Source organism: Malus sylvestris, chromosome 8 (assembly GCF_916048215.2).
Source record: "Malus sylvestris chromosome 8, drMalSylv7.2, whole genome shotgun sequence".
In the NCBI taxonomy this organism is placed as follows: Eukaryota; Viridiplantae; Streptophyta; class Magnoliopsida; order Rosales; family Rosaceae; genus Malus; species Malus sylvestris.
Genome location: NC_062267.1, coordinates 17378565 through 17398187, shown reverse-complemented (window position 1 = coordinate 17398187; position 19623 = coordinate 17378565). Strand labels below are relative to the sequence as shown.

At 39.4% G+C, this 19623-nt stretch overlaps 1 long non-coding RNA gene across 1 annotated transcript; it reads left to right on the top strand.

Moving 5' to 3' along the window:
* The first annotated feature begins 5919 nt into the window (after positions 1-5919).
* Positions 5920-10668, top strand: LOC126631014 (uncharacterized). The gene is made up of 2 exons (XR_007626207.1): positions 5920-6382; positions 10484-10668. It is a non-coding gene; the product is annotated as an uncharacterized LOC126631014 (long non-coding RNA).
* The last annotated feature ends 8955 nt before the right edge of the window (positions 10669-19623 follow it).

Sequence of the window (19623 nt, the reverse complement as noted above, 5' to 3'; positions counted from 1 at the left end):
TGTTTCATTCTCTAATTTAATTGTGACTTTGTGTGTTGATTCTAATGCTTGATCACCATTTGAATTAACCATAAGTTGTTTAGCCAATCTTAGAGCACACATCATGCATGACCTTGGCAGATATGGGAATGATTGAAGGGAATGTTTGGCAAACATCATGCCAAGTGTGTCCTTTGGTTTTATGAAAGTTTCTTATGCTTAATACATTCTTGTTTAGGAACCAAAGTTGCACATCACAATTAGGTTCATGACTAGGAATATTTGATCAAAACCACACATCATATGGATGATCATATCTAAGTGAAACAAACTCAAGAAATAGATAGATTGATGAGCATAATCTGAATTAACAACATGGAATTGATTAGAAAAGGTGAAATCGAATCCCTAGCCTTCTCCATATTGTTACAATCCCTAACCTCAACTCCCTTAGTTCTACCTCATTACATTACTTGTGTTTTCATTTACTTGTATTCATTTCATTTCTGTGTATTTCAAGTTACAACCTCAAAACTGCCTAAATTGTTTAGTTCTACTTTCTATTAGGGTTCTTGCAAAACAAGTGGTTATATAGGTCTAATTAGTCCCTGTGGATTCGACACCCTTACTTGTGCTATTATACTCAATATGTTTTAGCATTAGGAAGGTTTAAGGAATAACTTCAACACATTACAACCAAATTATTCTTATCAAGGACCCTAACTATGGAATACGCATGATAGAGACACATATCAAAGATCATTAAGTTCAATGGACATCATAAGCATTGACGAGGCATTCATAACTATGGGATACGCATGTTACTCTTGCCTAGGATTTACTTAACGCAATCGTGACTAGCGACTTTCACTACTTATGAATATAAGTTAATAACGATTAGGTGAAATTCCCTTATATCCTAGCATCAAGTTTAGGCATGCAAATTAAGTGTCGACCCTCAACCCACATACATAAACAAGTTATCAATCAAATAGATAAGTAAATCACATTCACAATTTCTGAAATCATAATTGGAAGAAATCAAATCATATAACGCATATGTCCATGGCTTCAAATTCACCTCTAACTAAAAAGAAATTAGTTCCACATGTCTAACATAATTGAAAGGCAAGTTAAACTAAACATGAAAACAGAAACAAAGAAAGAAAGAACTCCAAACACTCCACTAATGGCAGATTGCATGTGCAAGGTGTCTTCCTCCTTTGGGCTACACGGCACTCCTACTTCCTCCTCCAATGGTGGCTGCACAAGGTGGTGATGGTGGTGGGAAGGCACGGCAAGGGTGAATTGTGGCAGAAATATGGGAGTTTGGGGGTGGAAGGTTGCGGCAAGGAGAGAACTAGGGTTTTTGGCGTGAATGAATGATATGGGGGGTGGTAGGTTCGGCCAAGAGGTTTAAGAGAGTATATATAGGCACTTAAAAACCCTAGCAATCAGATTAGGGTTTCTAGAAACCCAAATCCACCAGAAAATAGGTTAAAACAATCAGAATTTGCATGGGAAAAGGCCTAGGGTTCGGCTAGTTTAATGGGCTAGGGTTTAGGCTTCTAGAATGCCTTGCAAGGCAAGGAAATCAGATATTTAAAACCCTAGGTGTGGCATAGGGTTAGGGAGATCAGATTTGGAAATGGGCTAGGGTTTAGGTGCAGCTCAAGTCCAAGAGGTAAGGATAGGTCATCCAAAAGCCCAACGCCAAGAATAGAAACTCTCACAAATGGAAACCTCCAAGAATAGAAACTTCCATCTTTAGAAACTTTGGTTTCTAATTCTGAATTCTTTGTTCTTCACATTCATTTCTTCATTTCTTAAGCTCCTTTGCCCTTCAAACTCGTCCATTCCTTGTGCTCCAAGCATGTACTTTCCAATCTAAGCTCCATTTTGCTCCAAAAGGCTCCAATTTGCATCCTTTTATGTCATATGCCCTTTAAGCCTGAAAACACATGAAAGTAGCTCAAAAGACTACTTTAACGAAGAAAACATAACGAAAATGCATAAGAACTAGCTAACTAAGGCGCATAAATATGCTGCTATCAGTGCTTATCTATTTACGCATCAGTTGAGAGTGCACGCTTAATTTTCATGCATAAGTTTGATGCTAGAATGTAAGGGAGTTTCACCTAATAGTTATAAACTTATATTCATAAGTAGTAAAAGTTGTTGATCACAATTGCGTTAAGTGAATTCTTGGCATAAGTTTCATGCGCTTTCATAGTTACGAGTGCCTAGTCAATACTTATGATTTCCATTGAACGTAATGATTTTTGATTGTATCTCTATTATGCGCTTTCATGTAGGGAACTTTTGAGGAATAATTTGGTTGCGATGCGCTTTTTCTGTCCAATTCATTGATATAAGGGAAATCTGAAAGTTAATTTAAGCGGACCTAATTAACTTGGAGTGTTGAGTATTCATGGTTTATTGAATTGCAATTAGAAATCGTTTTGTATGCAAGTATAACATGTGTGGAGAAGAACCCCTTAGCTAGCCTTCCATCCATTCTCTTTCACCAAATTCGTTTTAAAATCTGCTCTAGTTTACAAAGTTTTGTTTTGTTTTTAAATTCGTCCAAAATCAATCCCCCTTTATTTTGTTGAGTCATAGTAGTTAGAAATCACTTTAGTTTGTGTTTTCAAGTGTCTTAAGTCAAGTTAAAACCAATTTTCGTCCAAGTTGTGTTTATTGTTCAAAACTGCCCAGATTGTGGTTTTAAGGCAGTTTTGAGTGTTTCTGGGCTGTTTTGAATCTTTAGGTTTGTTTTAGTGTTTTAGAGTTTAGTTTTGCTTTCTTTGAGTCTAGTTTAGTGTTTTAAACTTGTTTTTACGTATTTGAGTCAGTTTTCAAGTGATTTAGCAATCCCTCCTAATCCCCGGTCTAGAACGATCCCTACTTACATACTTTGCTACAATTGATAAAAAGAGGGTTTAATTTGAGTGCTAGTTAATATCATATCAGTAAGGTTAGCCATTTGATTTTGAAGTTCGGTTATGGCACTTACCTCATTCACTTGGTGTTGCCGTGGGGTGCCTCTTTGTCCAACACCTTCGTATTGTTGAGCGTTCAACGCTCGATTTGCAATCAAGGTCTTTGCTGCCGTGGGGGTCTTGTCCATGAATGCTCCTCCCGCCGAGGCATCTAGCATTTGTCGTTCGATTGGTAGAAGTCCCTCGTAGAAGTATTGTAGAAGAAGCTCCTCCTTCATTTGATGTTGTGGACAAGAAGCAACAAGAGATTTAAAACGTTCATAATATGTAGGAAAAGACTCACCTTCTTCTTGTTGAATTCCACTTATCCTTTTTCGTAGGAGAATCACTCGAGAGGTTGGAAAAAACTTCTCTAAGAAAGCCCATTTCATGCTCTCCCAAGATGTGACCGTTCCGGGAGCTAATTCATATAACCAATCTTTCGCCTTTTCCATAAGAGAAAAGGGGAAGGCCTTCATCTTCAATATACTCCCGTCAACATTGATTGGAGTCATGCGTGAACACACCACCTCGAACTCTTTCAAGTGCTTGTTAGGATCCTCCATGGACAACCCATGGTACTTCGGAATATGGTGTAACAAACTTGACTTTAGCTCGAATTCCTCGGTCTTTCCTTGAGCAGCCGCGGGATATTGTATACATAGAGGTGCGGCATTGTCCAACCCCGAAGCCGAAAGCTCCTTGATCGTACGATCGTCTTGTGCCATGATTTCCTCCACTTCAGCCACTCTTGCCGTGGGTTGCTCTTCCTCAGACTCAAACTCGGCTTCTGGATTTGAACTTGATTCACTAGGCTCTGGATTCTTTCTCTTTCGTCTCAATTCGCGCTCAAAGTCGTCGTCAAAGTCCAAGATGTGTTCACGAATCGGATGAGAACTCTGAGTCATAAACTAGTACCTAAGAACAAGAAAACAAAACAATGGTTAGAATCTGTAACAAATTAAACAAACTGAAATAAAACAATCCAAAGGATTAGCAAAGTTTCTAATCCCCGGCAACGGCGCCAAAATTTGATATGATATTAACTAGCACTCAAATTAAACCCTCTTTTTATCAATTGTAGCAAAATATGTAAGTAGGGATCGTTCTAGACCGGGGATTAGGAGGGATTGCTAAATCACTTGAAAACTGACTCAAATACGTAAAAACAAGTTTAAAACACTAAACTAGACTCAAAGAAAGCAAAACTAAACTCTAAAACACTAAAACAAAACTAAAGACTCAAAACAGCCCAGAAACACTCAAAACTGCCTTAAAACCACAATCTGGGCAGTTTTGAACAATAAACACAACTTGGACGAAAATTGGTTTTAACTTGACTTAAGACACTTAAAAACACAAACTAAAGTGATTTCTAACTACTATGACTCAACAAAATAAAGGGGAATTTATTTTGGACGAATTAAAAACAAAAAAAAACTTGTAAACTAGAGTAGATTTTAAAACGAATTTGGTGAAAGAGAATGGATGGAAAGCTAGGTAAGGGGTTCTTCTCCACACATGTTATACTCGCATACAAAATGATTTCTAATTGCAATTCAATAAACCATGAATACTCAACACTCCAAGTTAATTAGGTCCGCTTAAATTAACTTTCAGATTTCCCTTATATCAATGAATTGGACGGAAAAGGCGCATCGCAACCAAATTATTCCTCAAAAGTTCCCTACATGAAAGCGCATAATAGAGATACAATCAAAGATCATTACGTTCAATGGAAGTCATAAGCATTGACGAGGCACTCGTAACTATGAAAGCGCATGAAACTTATGCCAAGAATTCACTTAACGCAATTGTGATCAACAACTTTTACTACTTATGAATATAAGTTCATAACTATTAGGTGAAACTCCCTTACATTCTAGCATCAAACTTATGCATGAAAATTAAGCGTGCACTCTCAACCAACATACACAAATCAGTTTTAATTCATATAGATAAGTAAATTGAATCCACAACTTATGAAATGCAATTAGAAGTAATCAAATCATATAGCAAGCATAATCATGGTTTCGAATCCCCCCCTAGCCAAGGGGGGTTTAGTTCCTCTTACGTACGAAACAAAGAGTATAGAATTTAAACATTGAAATCAAAGGAAAGGAAACACCTAAAACTCCCAGCAACTCGGACTTGAATGGCATGCACGTTCCAAGGTTCCTCCTTCTCTTTGCCACGGCATTTGGACTTTGGACAGGTTCTTTGGGTTCTTTAAATGGTGGAGAATGGATGGGGAATGGGTGATGGTGTTTAGGGTTCATGGGGGGTACGGCTAGGGATGATTTTGGGCAGAAATTAGGGACTATGGTGATGGAAGGGTGCGGCAGAAATCAAGATTGAATTCTGGCGTGTGATAGGAGCATATTTATGCGCCTTAGTTAGCTAGTTCTTATGCATCTTTGTTATGTTTTCTTCGTTAAAGTAGTCTTTTAAGCTACTTTCTTGTGTTTTCAGGTTTAGCGGACGTATTACATGAAACGATGCAAATTGGAGCTTTTGGAGCAAAATGTGAGCTTGGATTGAAAAGGACATGCTTGGAACGCAAGGTTGGGATGGAATTGAAGAGTTGATGATTTGAGGTTTCCTACTTGAAGTAGGAAAGCTAAGCCTAAAAGTTTCCATTTTGGGTTGATCTTTCCTAAATCGGAATTGGCAACCAAAGTTTCTAAAGTTGGAAGTTTCTATTCTTGGAGGTTTCCATTTTCGAGAGTTTCTATTCTTGGCGTTGGGCTTTTAGATGACCTAAACCCAAATTTCCTTGTGGACCTTCAACCCATGCCGAACCCTAGGGCCTAATCATCTAAAATCTGCTATGTTAAACCCTAGCCCATGTTCACTTAAGTGCCGCACAAACCCTAGCCCATTGTGGTCTAATCTGATTTCATTAGGGTTTTAGGTGCTTATATATTTGTGTTTTACCACCCTAGCCGAACTTCTTCTTCCCTCTCCATAAAAATCAGAAAACTACATCCCTTTCCCCACCTTGCCGCAGCCACCATCACCCAAATCCCTTCCTTGCCGCAGCCATTCATCCATTCCAGCCACCATCCTCCACCTTTAGACACCATTCCACACCTCCATAACTCTTTCCCACACCTTGCCGCACCACCCTACCATCCTAACTCCCTTCTAAAAAACCAAAAACACATCCAGAAACTCCATTCACGCCAGAACCTGTCCCTCACCTTTGCCGAGCCCAACCTACACCCAAATCCATATTCTCTGACCCCAAACCTTCCTAGCCGTGCCCTACACCTATCCTAGATAGTTTTCCACCATTCTCCCTCATCCAAAGTCATCCAAACCCATCCAAAAACCCCCTAAACCAACTCTGCCGCAACAAGGAGAAGAAGAAAGAGGAGCTTTCTGTGCAGAATTCAAAGTGGACTTCTTTGGCATTTTAGGTGTAATCTTTCTTATGTCTTCGATGTTTCAATTCAATAAACTTTGTGTTGTGAGTATGAGGAACTAAACCCCCTTAGTTGGGGGGTGATTCGAAACCATGTACATGCTTGCAATTTGATTCGATTACATTCAGTTGTTATTTCATAAGTTGTGGATTCAATTCGTTCATCTATTTGATTGATACTTATTTATGTATGTTGATTGAGAGTGCACGCTTAGTTTTCATGCATGAATATGATGCTAGATTATGAGGGAGTTTCACCTAATAGTTATAATCTTATAATCACAAGTAGTGAAGATCGCTTGAACACGATCGCGTTGAATGAATTCTTAGCATAAGTTTCATGCAATTCATAGTAACAAATGCTTCGTCAATGCTTATGTTTTTCATAGAACGTAATGATTCTTGCTTGTATCTCTATTATGCAATTCATGTAGGGAACTTGTAGGGAATGTTTTGAGTTGTCGTATGCAATCATCCAACTTGATAAATTCTGGAAAAACTGAGGGTTAATTAGTGCAATTCACGGTTAACTTGGGGCGTTGAGTATTCATAGTTTATCGGAAGAACAACTGAAAATCGTTTTGTTTGCAAGTGTGACATGTGTGGAGAAGAACCTCCTAACTAGCCTTTTATCCATCTATTTCACCAAAATCGTTTTTACAATCTGTTTAGTTTCAAGTTTCTGTTTTGTGTTAAATTTTCGTCCAAAACAAATCCCCCTTTTATTTGAAGTCTTAGATTAGTTAGAAAGTGTTTTGATTTGTGTTTCTAAGTATTTTGATTCAAGTTTTCATCAAATTTCGTCCAAATTAGTGTAGGTGCTCAAAACTGCCCAGAAAGTGGTTTTTAGGCAGTTTTGAGCCTTCTAGTTGCTGTTTTAAGTTTTAGGTTTGTTTAAGTGTTTTAACTTTTAGTTTTGCATTCTTTGAGTCTAGTTTAGTGTTTTTAACTTTGTTTTTGAGTGTTTAAGTCAGTTTCCAAGCGTTTAGCAATCCCTCCTAATCCCCGGTCTAGAACGATCCCTACTTACATCTTTGCTACAATTTGACAAAAAGAGGGTTTAATTTGTGTGCTTAATTTATTTCGCATCAGCGTGAATGGTTGTGTATGAGAGGTGGTGATCTGATCTAGGGGTTTATATGAGTATATATAGGCACTTAAAACCCTAAGGGAATCAGATATGGACTTGAATAACCCAAATCCACAAGGAATTAGGCTTAGAAATCAGAATCCACAAGGGAAAAGGTTCACCAAGGTGCGGCAGGAATTATAGGATATGGATAGGCCTTCTAGAATGCCTTGCAAGTCAAGGAAAACAAGTTCTAGAAAGGGGATAGGTGCGGCACCTTATATGTGCAGGGATAGGGCTTCTAGAAATCTAGTTTTAAGCATTCTAATCTAGTTATGAACCCCCCTTCTCAGCTAAAGTATCAATGGATTCAAATCTGGATAAGATAGGATATGATAAGGTTTGTTTGGATAAGATAAGGTTATGGATGATGTTTTGGATAAGATTTCTTCACTTGAGCTGATTCTTTGACTTTAATTCTCCTTCGTCAAGTAGGAAACCTTGCATGAGTAGGAATCCTCATCCTTCTAGGAATCCATCTTTGACTACGAATCCATCCTTAGCTAGGACTCCTCCATTGATTAGGAATCCTTCTTTAATTAGGAATCCTTCGTTGATTAGGAATCCTTCTTCAAGACTCCTCAAATCTTCAAATCTTCATTCTCGTCCATTCCCTTGGCTCCAAGTATGTGACTTCTATTCCAAGCTCCATTTTGCTCCAAAAGGCTCCAAATTGCATCATTTTATGTAATATGCCCTTAAAACCTGAAAACACATGAAACTAGCTTAAAAGACTACTTTAAACTAAGAAAACATAACAAACATGCATAAGAACTAGCTAACTAAGGCGCATAAATATGCTCCTATCAGCGCATTGAACAGATGCACAAGGGATACTCTCGGCCAGATTTGGTGATTTGAAGGTTAGGGCGTGCTCTTTGTGCTTTACTCCAAGTCCCTTATCGATTGTGGTGCGAGAAACATCCTTTTTTATTAGTGTTGAACATTCCTGCCCTATATTTTCAAGTACATCAGTGGCACAACAAGAACGGACATCATTAGTATTCTCAATAGATTCAGCAATCTTAAAGTTAATCATATCACCACCAAATGCCATAGTTACTGCGCCCTTGGCCACGTCAATCTTGGTTTGAGCCGTTTTCATGAAAGGTCATCCAAGTAAGAGTGGTGATGGTAGAGAGTGGGCTGAATCCTCCATATCTAGCATATAGAAATTTGCAGGAAAAATCAAATGGTCTACTTGCACCAAAACATGTTCCAATACTCCTTTTGGATATGCGTTAGATCGATCAGCTAATTGAATAATCACACCATCTTTTTTGAGTTTTCCTGAATTCATAGATGCATACACAGAATATGGCATAACATTAATTGATGCACCTAAATCTAGCATAGTATGCTCAAATCTTGTACTACCAATTACACAAGGAATTGTGAAACTACCCGGATCTTTGCATTTAGGTGGCAGCTTCCTTTGCAACATTGCAGAGACATTCTCGCTTACATGTACCACTTCTTTCTCCCGAATACGTTTCCTTGTTGTACAAAGCTTCTTCAAAAACTTGGCATACTTCAGGATTTGCTTAATAGCATCAAGGAGTGGGATATTGACATGCACTTTTCTACACGTCTCCAGAACATCTTTTTCCTCCTCTTCGTTCTTGGCTTGCAAATATCTGCTAGGAAAGGGTACATTTTAAGGAATAACGTTAGAATTAATTGGAATTTGAACTTTCTTACATATGGTGGACGGATTGGATGGATTAGGGGTGTAGGAGTGCACGGCAAGGGTTGTGCATTCCTTGCCGTGGCATTGCCATGGTTCTTCTCCTCGAAGTGCAACTTCTCGTCCTCCGTTTGGGCAGATTTTGATGGTTGGGGGTCCATTCCAACTTCTTTTCCACTTCTCAACGTAATCGCCTTGGCGGATTCAAATCCTCTCCTTGGATTCACAACAGTTGTGCTAGGCAATTTGCCTTGCTCTTTGAATTGCCATATGAACTCCGCCATTTGGCCCATTTGTTTCTTCAACTCATCCACCTCCTTAGCTTGATTAAGCATTGTTTTGGTTTGATTTTGCTGCCCTTTGATAGGAGCATATTTATGCGCCTTAGTTAGCTAGTTCTTATGCATCTTTGTTATGTTTTCTTCGTTAAAGTAGTCTTTTAAGCTACTTTCTTGTGTTTTCAGGTTTAGCGGACGTATTACATGAAATGATGCAATTTGGAGCTTTTGGAGCAAAAAGTGAGCTTGAATTGAAAAGGACATGCTTGGAACGCAAGGTTGGGATGGAATTGAAGAGTTGAAGATTTGAGGTTTCCTACTTGAAGTAGGAAAGCTATGCCTAAAAGTTTCCATTTTGGGTCGATCTTTCCTAAATCGGAATTGGCAACCAAAGTTTCTAAAAGTTGGAAGTTTCTATTTTTGGAGGTTTCCATTTTCGAGAGTTTCTATTCTTGGCGTTGGGCTTTTAGATGACCTAAACCCAAATTTCCTTGTGGACCTTCAACCCATGCCGAACCCTAGGGCCTAATCATCTAAAATCTGCCATGTTAACCCTAGTCCATTCCTCCTAAACCCAAGCCGCACCTTTCCATCCTAGAAGCCTATTTTACAAACCCTAGCCCATGTTCACTTAAGTGCCGCACCTAACCCTAGCCCATTGTTGTCTAATCTGATTTATTTAGGGTTTTAGGTGTCTATATATATGTATTTTACACCTAGCCGCACATCCTCTCCCTCTCCATATTCAGAAATTCGTCAAAACCCTATTCCCCACTTTGCCGCAGCCTTCATCCATTCCAGCCACCATTCTCCACCTCTATACACCATCCTACACCTCCATACACCACCCACACACCTTGCCGCACCCCCATACCATCCTAATTCCCTTCCTACATCAAAAATCACATCCAAAACCCCCAAAACCATCTCTGCCGCAGCAAGGAGAAGAAGAAAGAGGAGCTTTCTGTGCAGATTTCAAAGTGGACTTCTTTGGCATTTTAGGTGTAATCTTTCTTATGTCTTCGATGTTTCAATTCAATAAACTTTGTGTTGTGAGTATGAGGAACTAAACCCCCTTAGTTGGGGGGTGATTCGAAACCATGTACATGCTTGCAATTTGATTCGATTACATTCAGTTGTTATTTCATGAGTTATGGATTCAATTCGTTCATCTATTTGATTGATAACTTATTTGTGTATGTTGATTGAGAGTGCACGCTTAGTTTTCATGCATGAATATGATGCTAGATTATGAGGGAGTTTCACCTAATAGTTACAATCTTATAATCACAAGTAGAGAAGATCGCTTGAAAACGATCGCGTTGAATGAATTCTTAGCATAAGTTTCATGCAATTCATAGTAACAAATGCTTCGTCAATGCTTATGTTTTTCATAGAACGTAATGATTCTTGCTTGTATCTCTATTATGCAATTCATGTAGGGAACTTGTAGGGAATGTTTTGGGTTGTCGTATGCAATCATCCAACTTAATAACTTGTGGAAAAACTGAGGGTTAATTAGTGCAATTCACGGTTAACTTGGGGCGTTGAGTATTCATAGTTTATCGGAAGAACAACTGAAAATCGTTTTGTTTGCAAGTGTGACATGTGTGGAGAAGAACCTCCTAACTAGCCTTTTATCCATCTATTTCACCAAAATCGTTTTTACAATCTGTGTTAATTAAAGTTTCTGTTTTGTGTTAAATTTTCGTCCAAAACAAATCCCCCTTTAATTTGAAGTCTTAGATTAGTTAGAAAGTGTTTTGATTTGTGTTTCTAAGTATTTTGATTCAAGTTTTCATCAAATTTCGTCCAAATTAGTGTAGGTGCTCAAAACTGCCCAGAAAGTGGTTTTTAGGCAGTTTTGAGCCTTCTAGTTGCTGTTTTGAGTTTTAGGTTCGTTTAAGTGTTTTAACCTTTACTTTTGCATTCTTTGAGTCTAAGTTAGTGTTTTTAAACTTTGTTTTTGAGTTTTAAGTCAGTTTCCACGTGTTTAGCAATCCCTCCTAATCCCCGGTTTAGAACGATCCCTACTTACATCTTTGCTACAATTTGACAAAAAGAGGGTTTAATTTGTGTGCTTATCTATTCCGCATCAAATTTTTGGCGCCGTTGCCGGGGATTAGCAAATTTGCTAATCCCTTGGATTGTTTTTGTTTCTTTTATTTCACTTTGTTTCTGACTTTGTTTAAGTTTCTGACCTAATTTTGTTTCTTGTTTCTTAGGTACTAATGTATGACTAGAAGCTCTTAACCGATTCGTACAAACATCTTGGATTTTGACGACGATTTTGAGAGGAAGTTAAGAAGAGCTAGAAACCAGCAAGAACACCATCCACCCAGTTCCGAATCTGACCTTGAAGAAAACGTACAAGAAGAGGAGGAGGAAGCCACGGCAGGGATATTTGAAGAAGTCCAAGGCATGGCCATGGACAATCGTACACTCAAGGAGCTTTCCGCCTCGGGTTTGGATAATGCCGCACCCTTGTGCATTCAATACCCCATGGCTGCCCAAGGTAAGACGGATGAGTTTGAATTAAAGTCAAGTTTGCTTCATCATATTCCTAAATACCATGGCTTGTCCATGGAAGATCCTAACAAACATTTGAAAGAATTTGAAGTAGTTTGCTCTAGTATGACTCCCGTCAATGTTGACGGAAATATCTTGAAGATGAAGGCTTTTCCATTCTCTTTGATGGATAAAGCCAAGGATTGGTTATACGAGTTAGCTCCCGGCACTGTCACTTCTTGGGAGAGTATGAAGAGAGCGTTCTTGGAGAAGTTCTTTCCAACTTCTCGCATCATCCTCCTACGCAAAAAGATAAGCGGAATTCAGCAAGAAGAAGGTGAGTCTTTTCCTACATATTATGAACGGTTTAAATCACTTGTTGCTTCTTGTCCACAACATCAGATGAAGGAGGAATTGCTCTTGCAATATTTCTACGAGGGCCTCCTACCTCTAGAACGTCAAATGCTTGATGCTTCGGCGGGGGGAGCATTGGTGGATAAAACACCCATGGCTGCCAAGGTCTTGATTGCTAATAGAGCGTTGAATGCTCAACAGTACGAGGGTGTAGGCCAAAGAGGACCCCCACGGCACCAAGTACATGAGGTAAGTTCGACTTCCGATCTTCATTCACAATTGGCTAATCTTACTTCTCTTGTGTCTCAGATGGCCGAGGGCATGAAGATGCAAGGAACAGCTGTATGTGGCGTATGTTCCATCCAAGGACATGTCTCTGAAAAATGTCCACAGTTGATTGAAAATGGTGGATGGGAAAGCGCCCATGCAATTGGGTTTCAAGGTCAAAACCAACCAAGGAACGATCCATATTCAAACACATATAATCCCGGTTGGAGAGACCACCCAAATTTCAAGTGGAGGGATCCCCAGCAACCTCAGAACCAAGGAGGCTTTAGGCAACAACCCCCGGGGTTCTTTCCCAAAACCTACGGCCCACCCCAAAATCAAGCCCAATCCGGCCCAAGTGCCTCAGGTACGTCTCTTGACAATGATGCACTTCTTAAGATACTAACTAAGTTGTCTAATGGGCAGGAAGATCAAGCTAAGGCTATGCAAAACCAAGATAAAAGGGTGGATCAACTTGAGAAACAAATTGGGCAGATTGCCGAGTTTGTAGGTAAGTTTCGAGATCCCGGACAACTCCCTAGTTCCACCATTCCAAATCCGAAGGGAGGGTTCGAAAGTGCCAAAGCAATCACCCTAAGAAGTGGTAAGGAAGTTGGGGCAGGTTCTACACCAAAAACAGGTCATAAGGAGGATGAACTTTTGGAATTGGAAGAGGAGGCATCAAAGCAGCCCACGGCAAAGGTGGTTCCACCTTTGCCGCAAGTCCCTAATATTCCAATTCTGCCCAATTCGTCCCACAAAGGTAAGAATGTGTCCAATTCAGTTCATACTAATGTTTTCCCTTCAAATGTGCCTTTTCCTAGTAGGTTCATGCAAACGAAGAAAGAAGAGACAGAAAAGGATATCCTTGAAACCTTTAGGAAAGTTCAAGTTAACATACCTTTGTTAGATGCAATCAAGCAAGTTCCGAGGTATGCTAAGTTCTTGAAGGAGTTGTGTACCACGAGGAAGAGGATGTCGACCAAGGAAGTGGTCAAGGTAGGTGAGAATGTGTCTGCCATTTTGCAACGCAAATTACCTCCCAAATGTAAAGATCCAGGTAGCTTTACCATTCCTTGTGTTATTGGGAATACTAGATTTGAATCTGCCATGCTTGATTTAGGTGCTTCTATAAATGTTATGCCATATTCCATTTATGCATCTATGAACTTAGGAGCACTGCAAAATGATGGGGTAATAATACAATTGGCCGATAGATCTAACGCCTATCCAAAGGGAGTTTTGGAAGATGTTCTTGTGCAGGTTAATCATTTGGTCTTCCCGGCGGATTTCTATGTCCTTGAAATGGATGAATCGGACCATGCTCCTTCGCTGCCCATTCTACTTGGAAGACCATTCATGAAGACGGCCCGGACGAAGATTGACGTGTATAGTGGAACTTTGTCCATGGAATTTGATGGGGAAGTTGTTAATTTTAATCTTTCTGATTCCATTAAATACCCTAGTGAGGATCATTCATGCTTTTCTATTGATATAATTGACTCTTTGGCGCAGGGATATCTCGACGATTTAAATGACGATGCGCTTGAAAAAGTCATTACACGAGGCATGGAACTCAAAACAAAGGGGGGCAGATTGCATGCATACCCACGGCATACATGAGTCATCCCATGCCGTGCCCTCTAGTGAGGAATTACTTGAAGTTGTGGCTGCCCTTGAGTCCTCACCTAAGCTTGATGGTAAGTATACTACCCGTGAGTCCATTCCCATTTCGACTAACAAATTGCTTCCATCCATAATTCAGGCACCTATCCTTGAACTCAAGCCTTTGCCAAGCCATTTGAAGTACATTTTCTTGGGAGAAAATGAAACACTACCTGCCATTATTTCCTCCTCCCTCACGGCACAAGAGGAGGAGAAGTTGCTTCGAGTTTTGAAGGAGTTCAAATCTGCCCTAGGTTGGACATTGGCCGATATTAAAGGTATAAGCCCTACAACTTGTATGCATCACATATTTCTTGAGGAGGGGGCCAAACCAACTAGAGAGGCTCAACGCCGTCTTAACCCTCCGATGATGGAAGTAGTGAAAAAGGAGATCATAAAGCTTCTAGATTGTGGGGTTATCTATCCAATCTCGGATAGTAAGTGGGTTTCGCCCGTTCAATGCGTACCAAAGAAATCCGGAGTGACGGTGATAGCTAATGCCGAGAATGAGCTTGTCCCTCAACGTATTCAAACAGGTTGGAGGGTGTGCATTGACTATAGGAAGCTAAACACCACCACGAGGAAGGACCACTTCCCATTGCCGTTCATTGACCAAATGCTTGAGAGGTTAGCGGGTTATGCTTTTTATTGTTTTCTTGATGGTTATTCTGGTTATAATCAAATTGTCATTTCACCCGAGGACCAAGAAAAAACCACTTTTACATGCCCGTTTGGTACGTTTGCATATCGTCACATGCCTTTTGGTTTATGTAATGCACCTGCTACATTTCAAAGATGCATGATGAGTATATTTTCTGATTATGTAGAGAAGATAATTGAAGTGTTTATGGATGATTTTAGCGTATTTGGTGATTCGTTTGATAGTTGCTTGCATAATCTAAGTGTGATCCTAAAACGTTGTGTTGAAACTAACCTTGTACTTAATTGGGAAAAGTGTCATTTTATGGTTAAACAAGGTATCGTTTTAGGTCATATAATCTCTGAAAAGGGTATTGAGGTTGATAAGTCGAAAATAGATCTTGTACGTCACTTACCCTCTCCGACTTCGGTTAGAGAGGTTCGTTCGTTTCTTGGCCATGCAGGATTTTATCGTAGGTTTATTAAAGATTTCTCGAAGATAGCACAACCTCTTTGCCGACTCCTACAAAAAGAAGTGGCGTTTGAATTCACCAAGGAGTGCACGGCATCATTCAACCAACTCAAGGAGTTGTTGACCACGGCACCCATCATTGTTCCACCGGATTGGAGTCTACCTTTCGAGCTCATGTGTGATGCGTCCGACTATGCTTTAGGAGCTGTTTTAGGACAAAGAAAGGACAAGAGGCCGCATGTCATTTACTACGCCTCACGGACGTTGAACGATGCACAATTGAACTACTCCACTACGGAAAAAGAACTTCTTGCCGTTGTCTTTGCTTTAGATAAATTTCGATCATATTTAATTGGAACTAAAGTAATTGTTTTCACTGATCATGCAGCTCTGAAGTACTTGCTCACCAAAAAGGAGGCCAAGCCACGGCTAATTCGATGGATATTATTACTTCAAGAGTTCGACATAGAGATTCGGGACAAGAAGGGAAGTGAGAACGTGGTGGCTGACCACCTAAGCCGAATGGTGCATAATGAGGAGTTGGTGCCGATTTTGGAGACATTCCCCGATGAACAATTGCTGTCCATTAAGGTTAGTGCACCTTGGTATGCCGATATTGTTAATTTTTTGGTGTCAAAACGTATTCCAAGTGAGTTCACTAGGCACCAACGTGATAAACTTAGGCATGATGCACGGTTTTATGTGTGGGATGATCCGTACTTATGGAAATTTTGCCCCGATCAGATTATACGTCGTTGTGTGCACGATTCTGAATGTCATTCAATTTTGAGTTTTTGTCACACATATGCATGTGGAGGGCACTTTGGTACACAACGCACAGCCCTTAAGGTGTTACAATGTGGATTTTATTGGCCTAGTATTTTTAAAGATGCTAAAACTTTTTGCTTAACATGTGATAAATGCCAACGAATGGGTGGTATTAGTGCTAGGGACCAAATGCCGCAGGTTTCTATCCTAAATGTTGAAATTTTTGATGTTTGGGGTATTGATTTTATGGGTCCTTTTCCTTCTTCGTATGGTTTTACATATATTTTGCTTGTGGTTGATTATGTGTCAAAGTGGGTGGAAGCCAAGGCCACCCGGACTAATGATTCTAAGGTGGTTGCAGATTTTATTAGAACTAACATTTTTGCAAGGTTCGGAATGCCACGAGTGATCATTAGTGACGGAGGGTCACACTTTTGCAATCGGACTATTGAAGCGTTATTGAGGAAATACAGTGTCACCCATAAGGTTTCTACACCTTACCACCCTCAAACTAATGGGCAAGCCGAGGTTTCTAACCGTGAGATCAAGCAAATCCTAGAGAAGACCGTTGGGCCAACAAGGAAGGATTGGAGTCTACGACTTGATGACGCACTTTGGGCGTATCGTACGGCGTACAAAACACCCATTGGGATGTCCCCCTTCCAACTTGTCTATGGCAAGGCGTGCCATCTTCCTGTTGAATTGGAGCACAAAGCATTTTGGGCCATTAAGAAGTTTAACATGAACCTCGAGGAAGCAGGAAGTCAAAGGAGATTGCAATTGAATGAGCTTGATGAGATACGGCTTGAGGCGTACGATAATGCAAGAATTTACAAGCAAAAGACCAAAGCTTTCCATGACAACATGATCCGTGGGAAATCATTCTCAATTGGGCAGAAAGTGCTATTGTTCAATTCCCGTTTACGTTTGTTTCCCGGTAAGTTACGTTCTAAGTGGATTGGACCGTTTGTTATTACTAACATATCTTCTTATGGTGCCATCCAGATTCAAAGTCTCAAAACAGGTCACGAATTCCAAGTGAACGGACACCGTTTGAAGCCATATTATGAGAACTTTGTTGAACAAACCGTGGAGGATATTTCTTTGAGTGCCGTGGGCACAAATGGAGAGTGAATGGGCTTTTCGTCCGGCTGTACGACGTTAAAGAAAGCGCTACTTGGGAGGCAACCCATGCAATGCAACAAAGGAAGACCACGGAATCACTCCAATTCCATATTTGCGTTCCTAAACTCTTCCCTTTGTTATTTATTTCGAATCTGCCTATTTAGTTGTTTTAGTTGCTGTTTGTGTGTTTCTTTTTGTTTAGTGTGATTTTATGCTTGAAACATTGAGGACAATGTTTGATTTAAGTGTGGGGGGGTAACTAAGTGTTTTAGATGCAAATTCGTGGGATTTTATCACCCTAAACTTGAAGACTTGTTCCTTGCTGTTTTTAAGTGTTTTTGAGCAGTTTTGGTGTGTTTTAGTGTGTTTTGAAGTAAAAATCCGAAAAATACATAAAAATTTGAAAAATTTGTTTTAAAAACCCAAAAAGAGTTGTTTTTGTGTGTTTGTTTGTGTTTTAGGGTACCTTCCAACACAATGATGAGGATTCGGTTTGTAATTACATGGCTGTTAAAGAGAGTGATTAACATGGATGAAAGTTTGATTTACTCTTTGTTATGCTTAGTTGTGGTTATAACTTATGAATTCACATGCAATCATAAAAGAAAAAAATTAGTTTTTGTAACATGCTTGAAGGAAGAAACTCAAACTAACGCTACAACCTTGTAAGACTTGAGCCTAAACGTTTATTTGGAGAGTTAAAATCTGTGCATTCTTTGTTTTCTAAGTCGTTGCATGATCTCATTATTCTTTGCTTGGGTGCTACTTAGAAGGCGTTTCATCATTTAGTTCCAAATGCTAGAACTCATGCCCATTTCATTCAAAGCATGTTATTGATGTGCATAACACATATTCAAGATGAAGTTGTGTAGTGACCACCACCCTAGCCAAAAAGCCATGAATCCCCTATGTCATTATGTTTTGTAGGTTTTTAACCCCATTGAGCCTTGTTAGCCTTCGTTAATTGTTAACCCATGTTCTCCTCACCTAGCCTAGATTAGGACCATCCATACCTTGTTCTTAAAGCATAGTAAAGCATGATTCAAATTGAATTCCCTTTTGATTTATATTGGCAGAAAATAAGTGTGGGGGAAGTGTTTTTCATGAGGAAGTGTGTGCCATAGGCACGGCAAAGAAAAGAAAAGAAAAAAAAATTGTGGAAAAAGAAAAAAAAAATGAAGAAAAGTTGAGAAAAAGAGTTCCAAAGTATTGTTTGTTGAAGTAAGGGTCCAAAACAATGAATTCGGCCCTAAGGAGTTGTTTAAATCTTTCCCTTGTGTTTTAAAGTTAATTTCTGCACTCTAAGTGAATTCTAAGTCTCAATTTCATTGCTTTGCTTACTATTGCTTGAAGAACGTTTGTTTTCCTTATCCTTTCCTTGTTAACCAACACCCCAAGCCCCATTACAACCCTTAACTTCTATCTTGAATGTTATGTGTTTCAATTTGTGGAGTTTGAATTTGGTATGAGCATATGGTGTCACTGGTTCTCGCATCTAAGTAGTAGCATTCCATTCATGAGATCATATCTAAACATGCTTCTTAACTCTAGAAATTGCGTTCTTTGTGATACATATATGTGAGCATTCGTTTTCATTTCTACATCAATCTTCTCACATATGACTAGTGTAGGGTGTGGAGTTAGAAAATCTGAGTGAAAATAGAGTGTATATCTTGTAAGGAATTGAGGGAATTCTCTAAGGCATGTTACTACATTCAAAGCATTGTTTTGATTGATTACTTGTGAATTAGTAAGTGGTGGCTTTAATTAAGTATGTGCTTGTGTAAAGATGACTCACATTTGTGGGGATAACAATCTTTAACATGTCGTGTGCATTGGAAATCCCTGAGGCAAACGTTGGAAGGTTTAGGTTTTGTTTTGGTTAGTTGGTTTCGTTCTGTTTCCTTTCTTTTGTTTGTTTTGCTCGAGGACTAGCAAAAGCTAAGTGTGGGGGAATTTGATAGGAGCATATTTATGCGCCTTAGTTAGCTAGTTCTTATGCATCTTTGTTATGTTTTCTTCGTTAAAGTAGTCTTTTAAGCTACTTTCTTGTGTTTTCAGGTTTAGCGGACGTATTACATGAAATGATGCAATTTGGAGCTTTTGGAGCAAAAAGTGAGCTTGAATTGAAAAGGACATGCTTGGAACGCAAGGTTGGGATGGAATTGAAGAGTTGAAGATTTGAGGTTTCCTACTTGAAGTAGGAAAGCTATGCCTAAAAGTTTCCATTTTGGGTCGATCTTTCCTAAATCGGAATTGGCAACCAAAGTTTCTAAAAGTTGGAAGTTTCTATTTTTGGAGGTTTCCATTTTCGAGAGTTTCTATTCTTGGCGTTGGGCTTTTA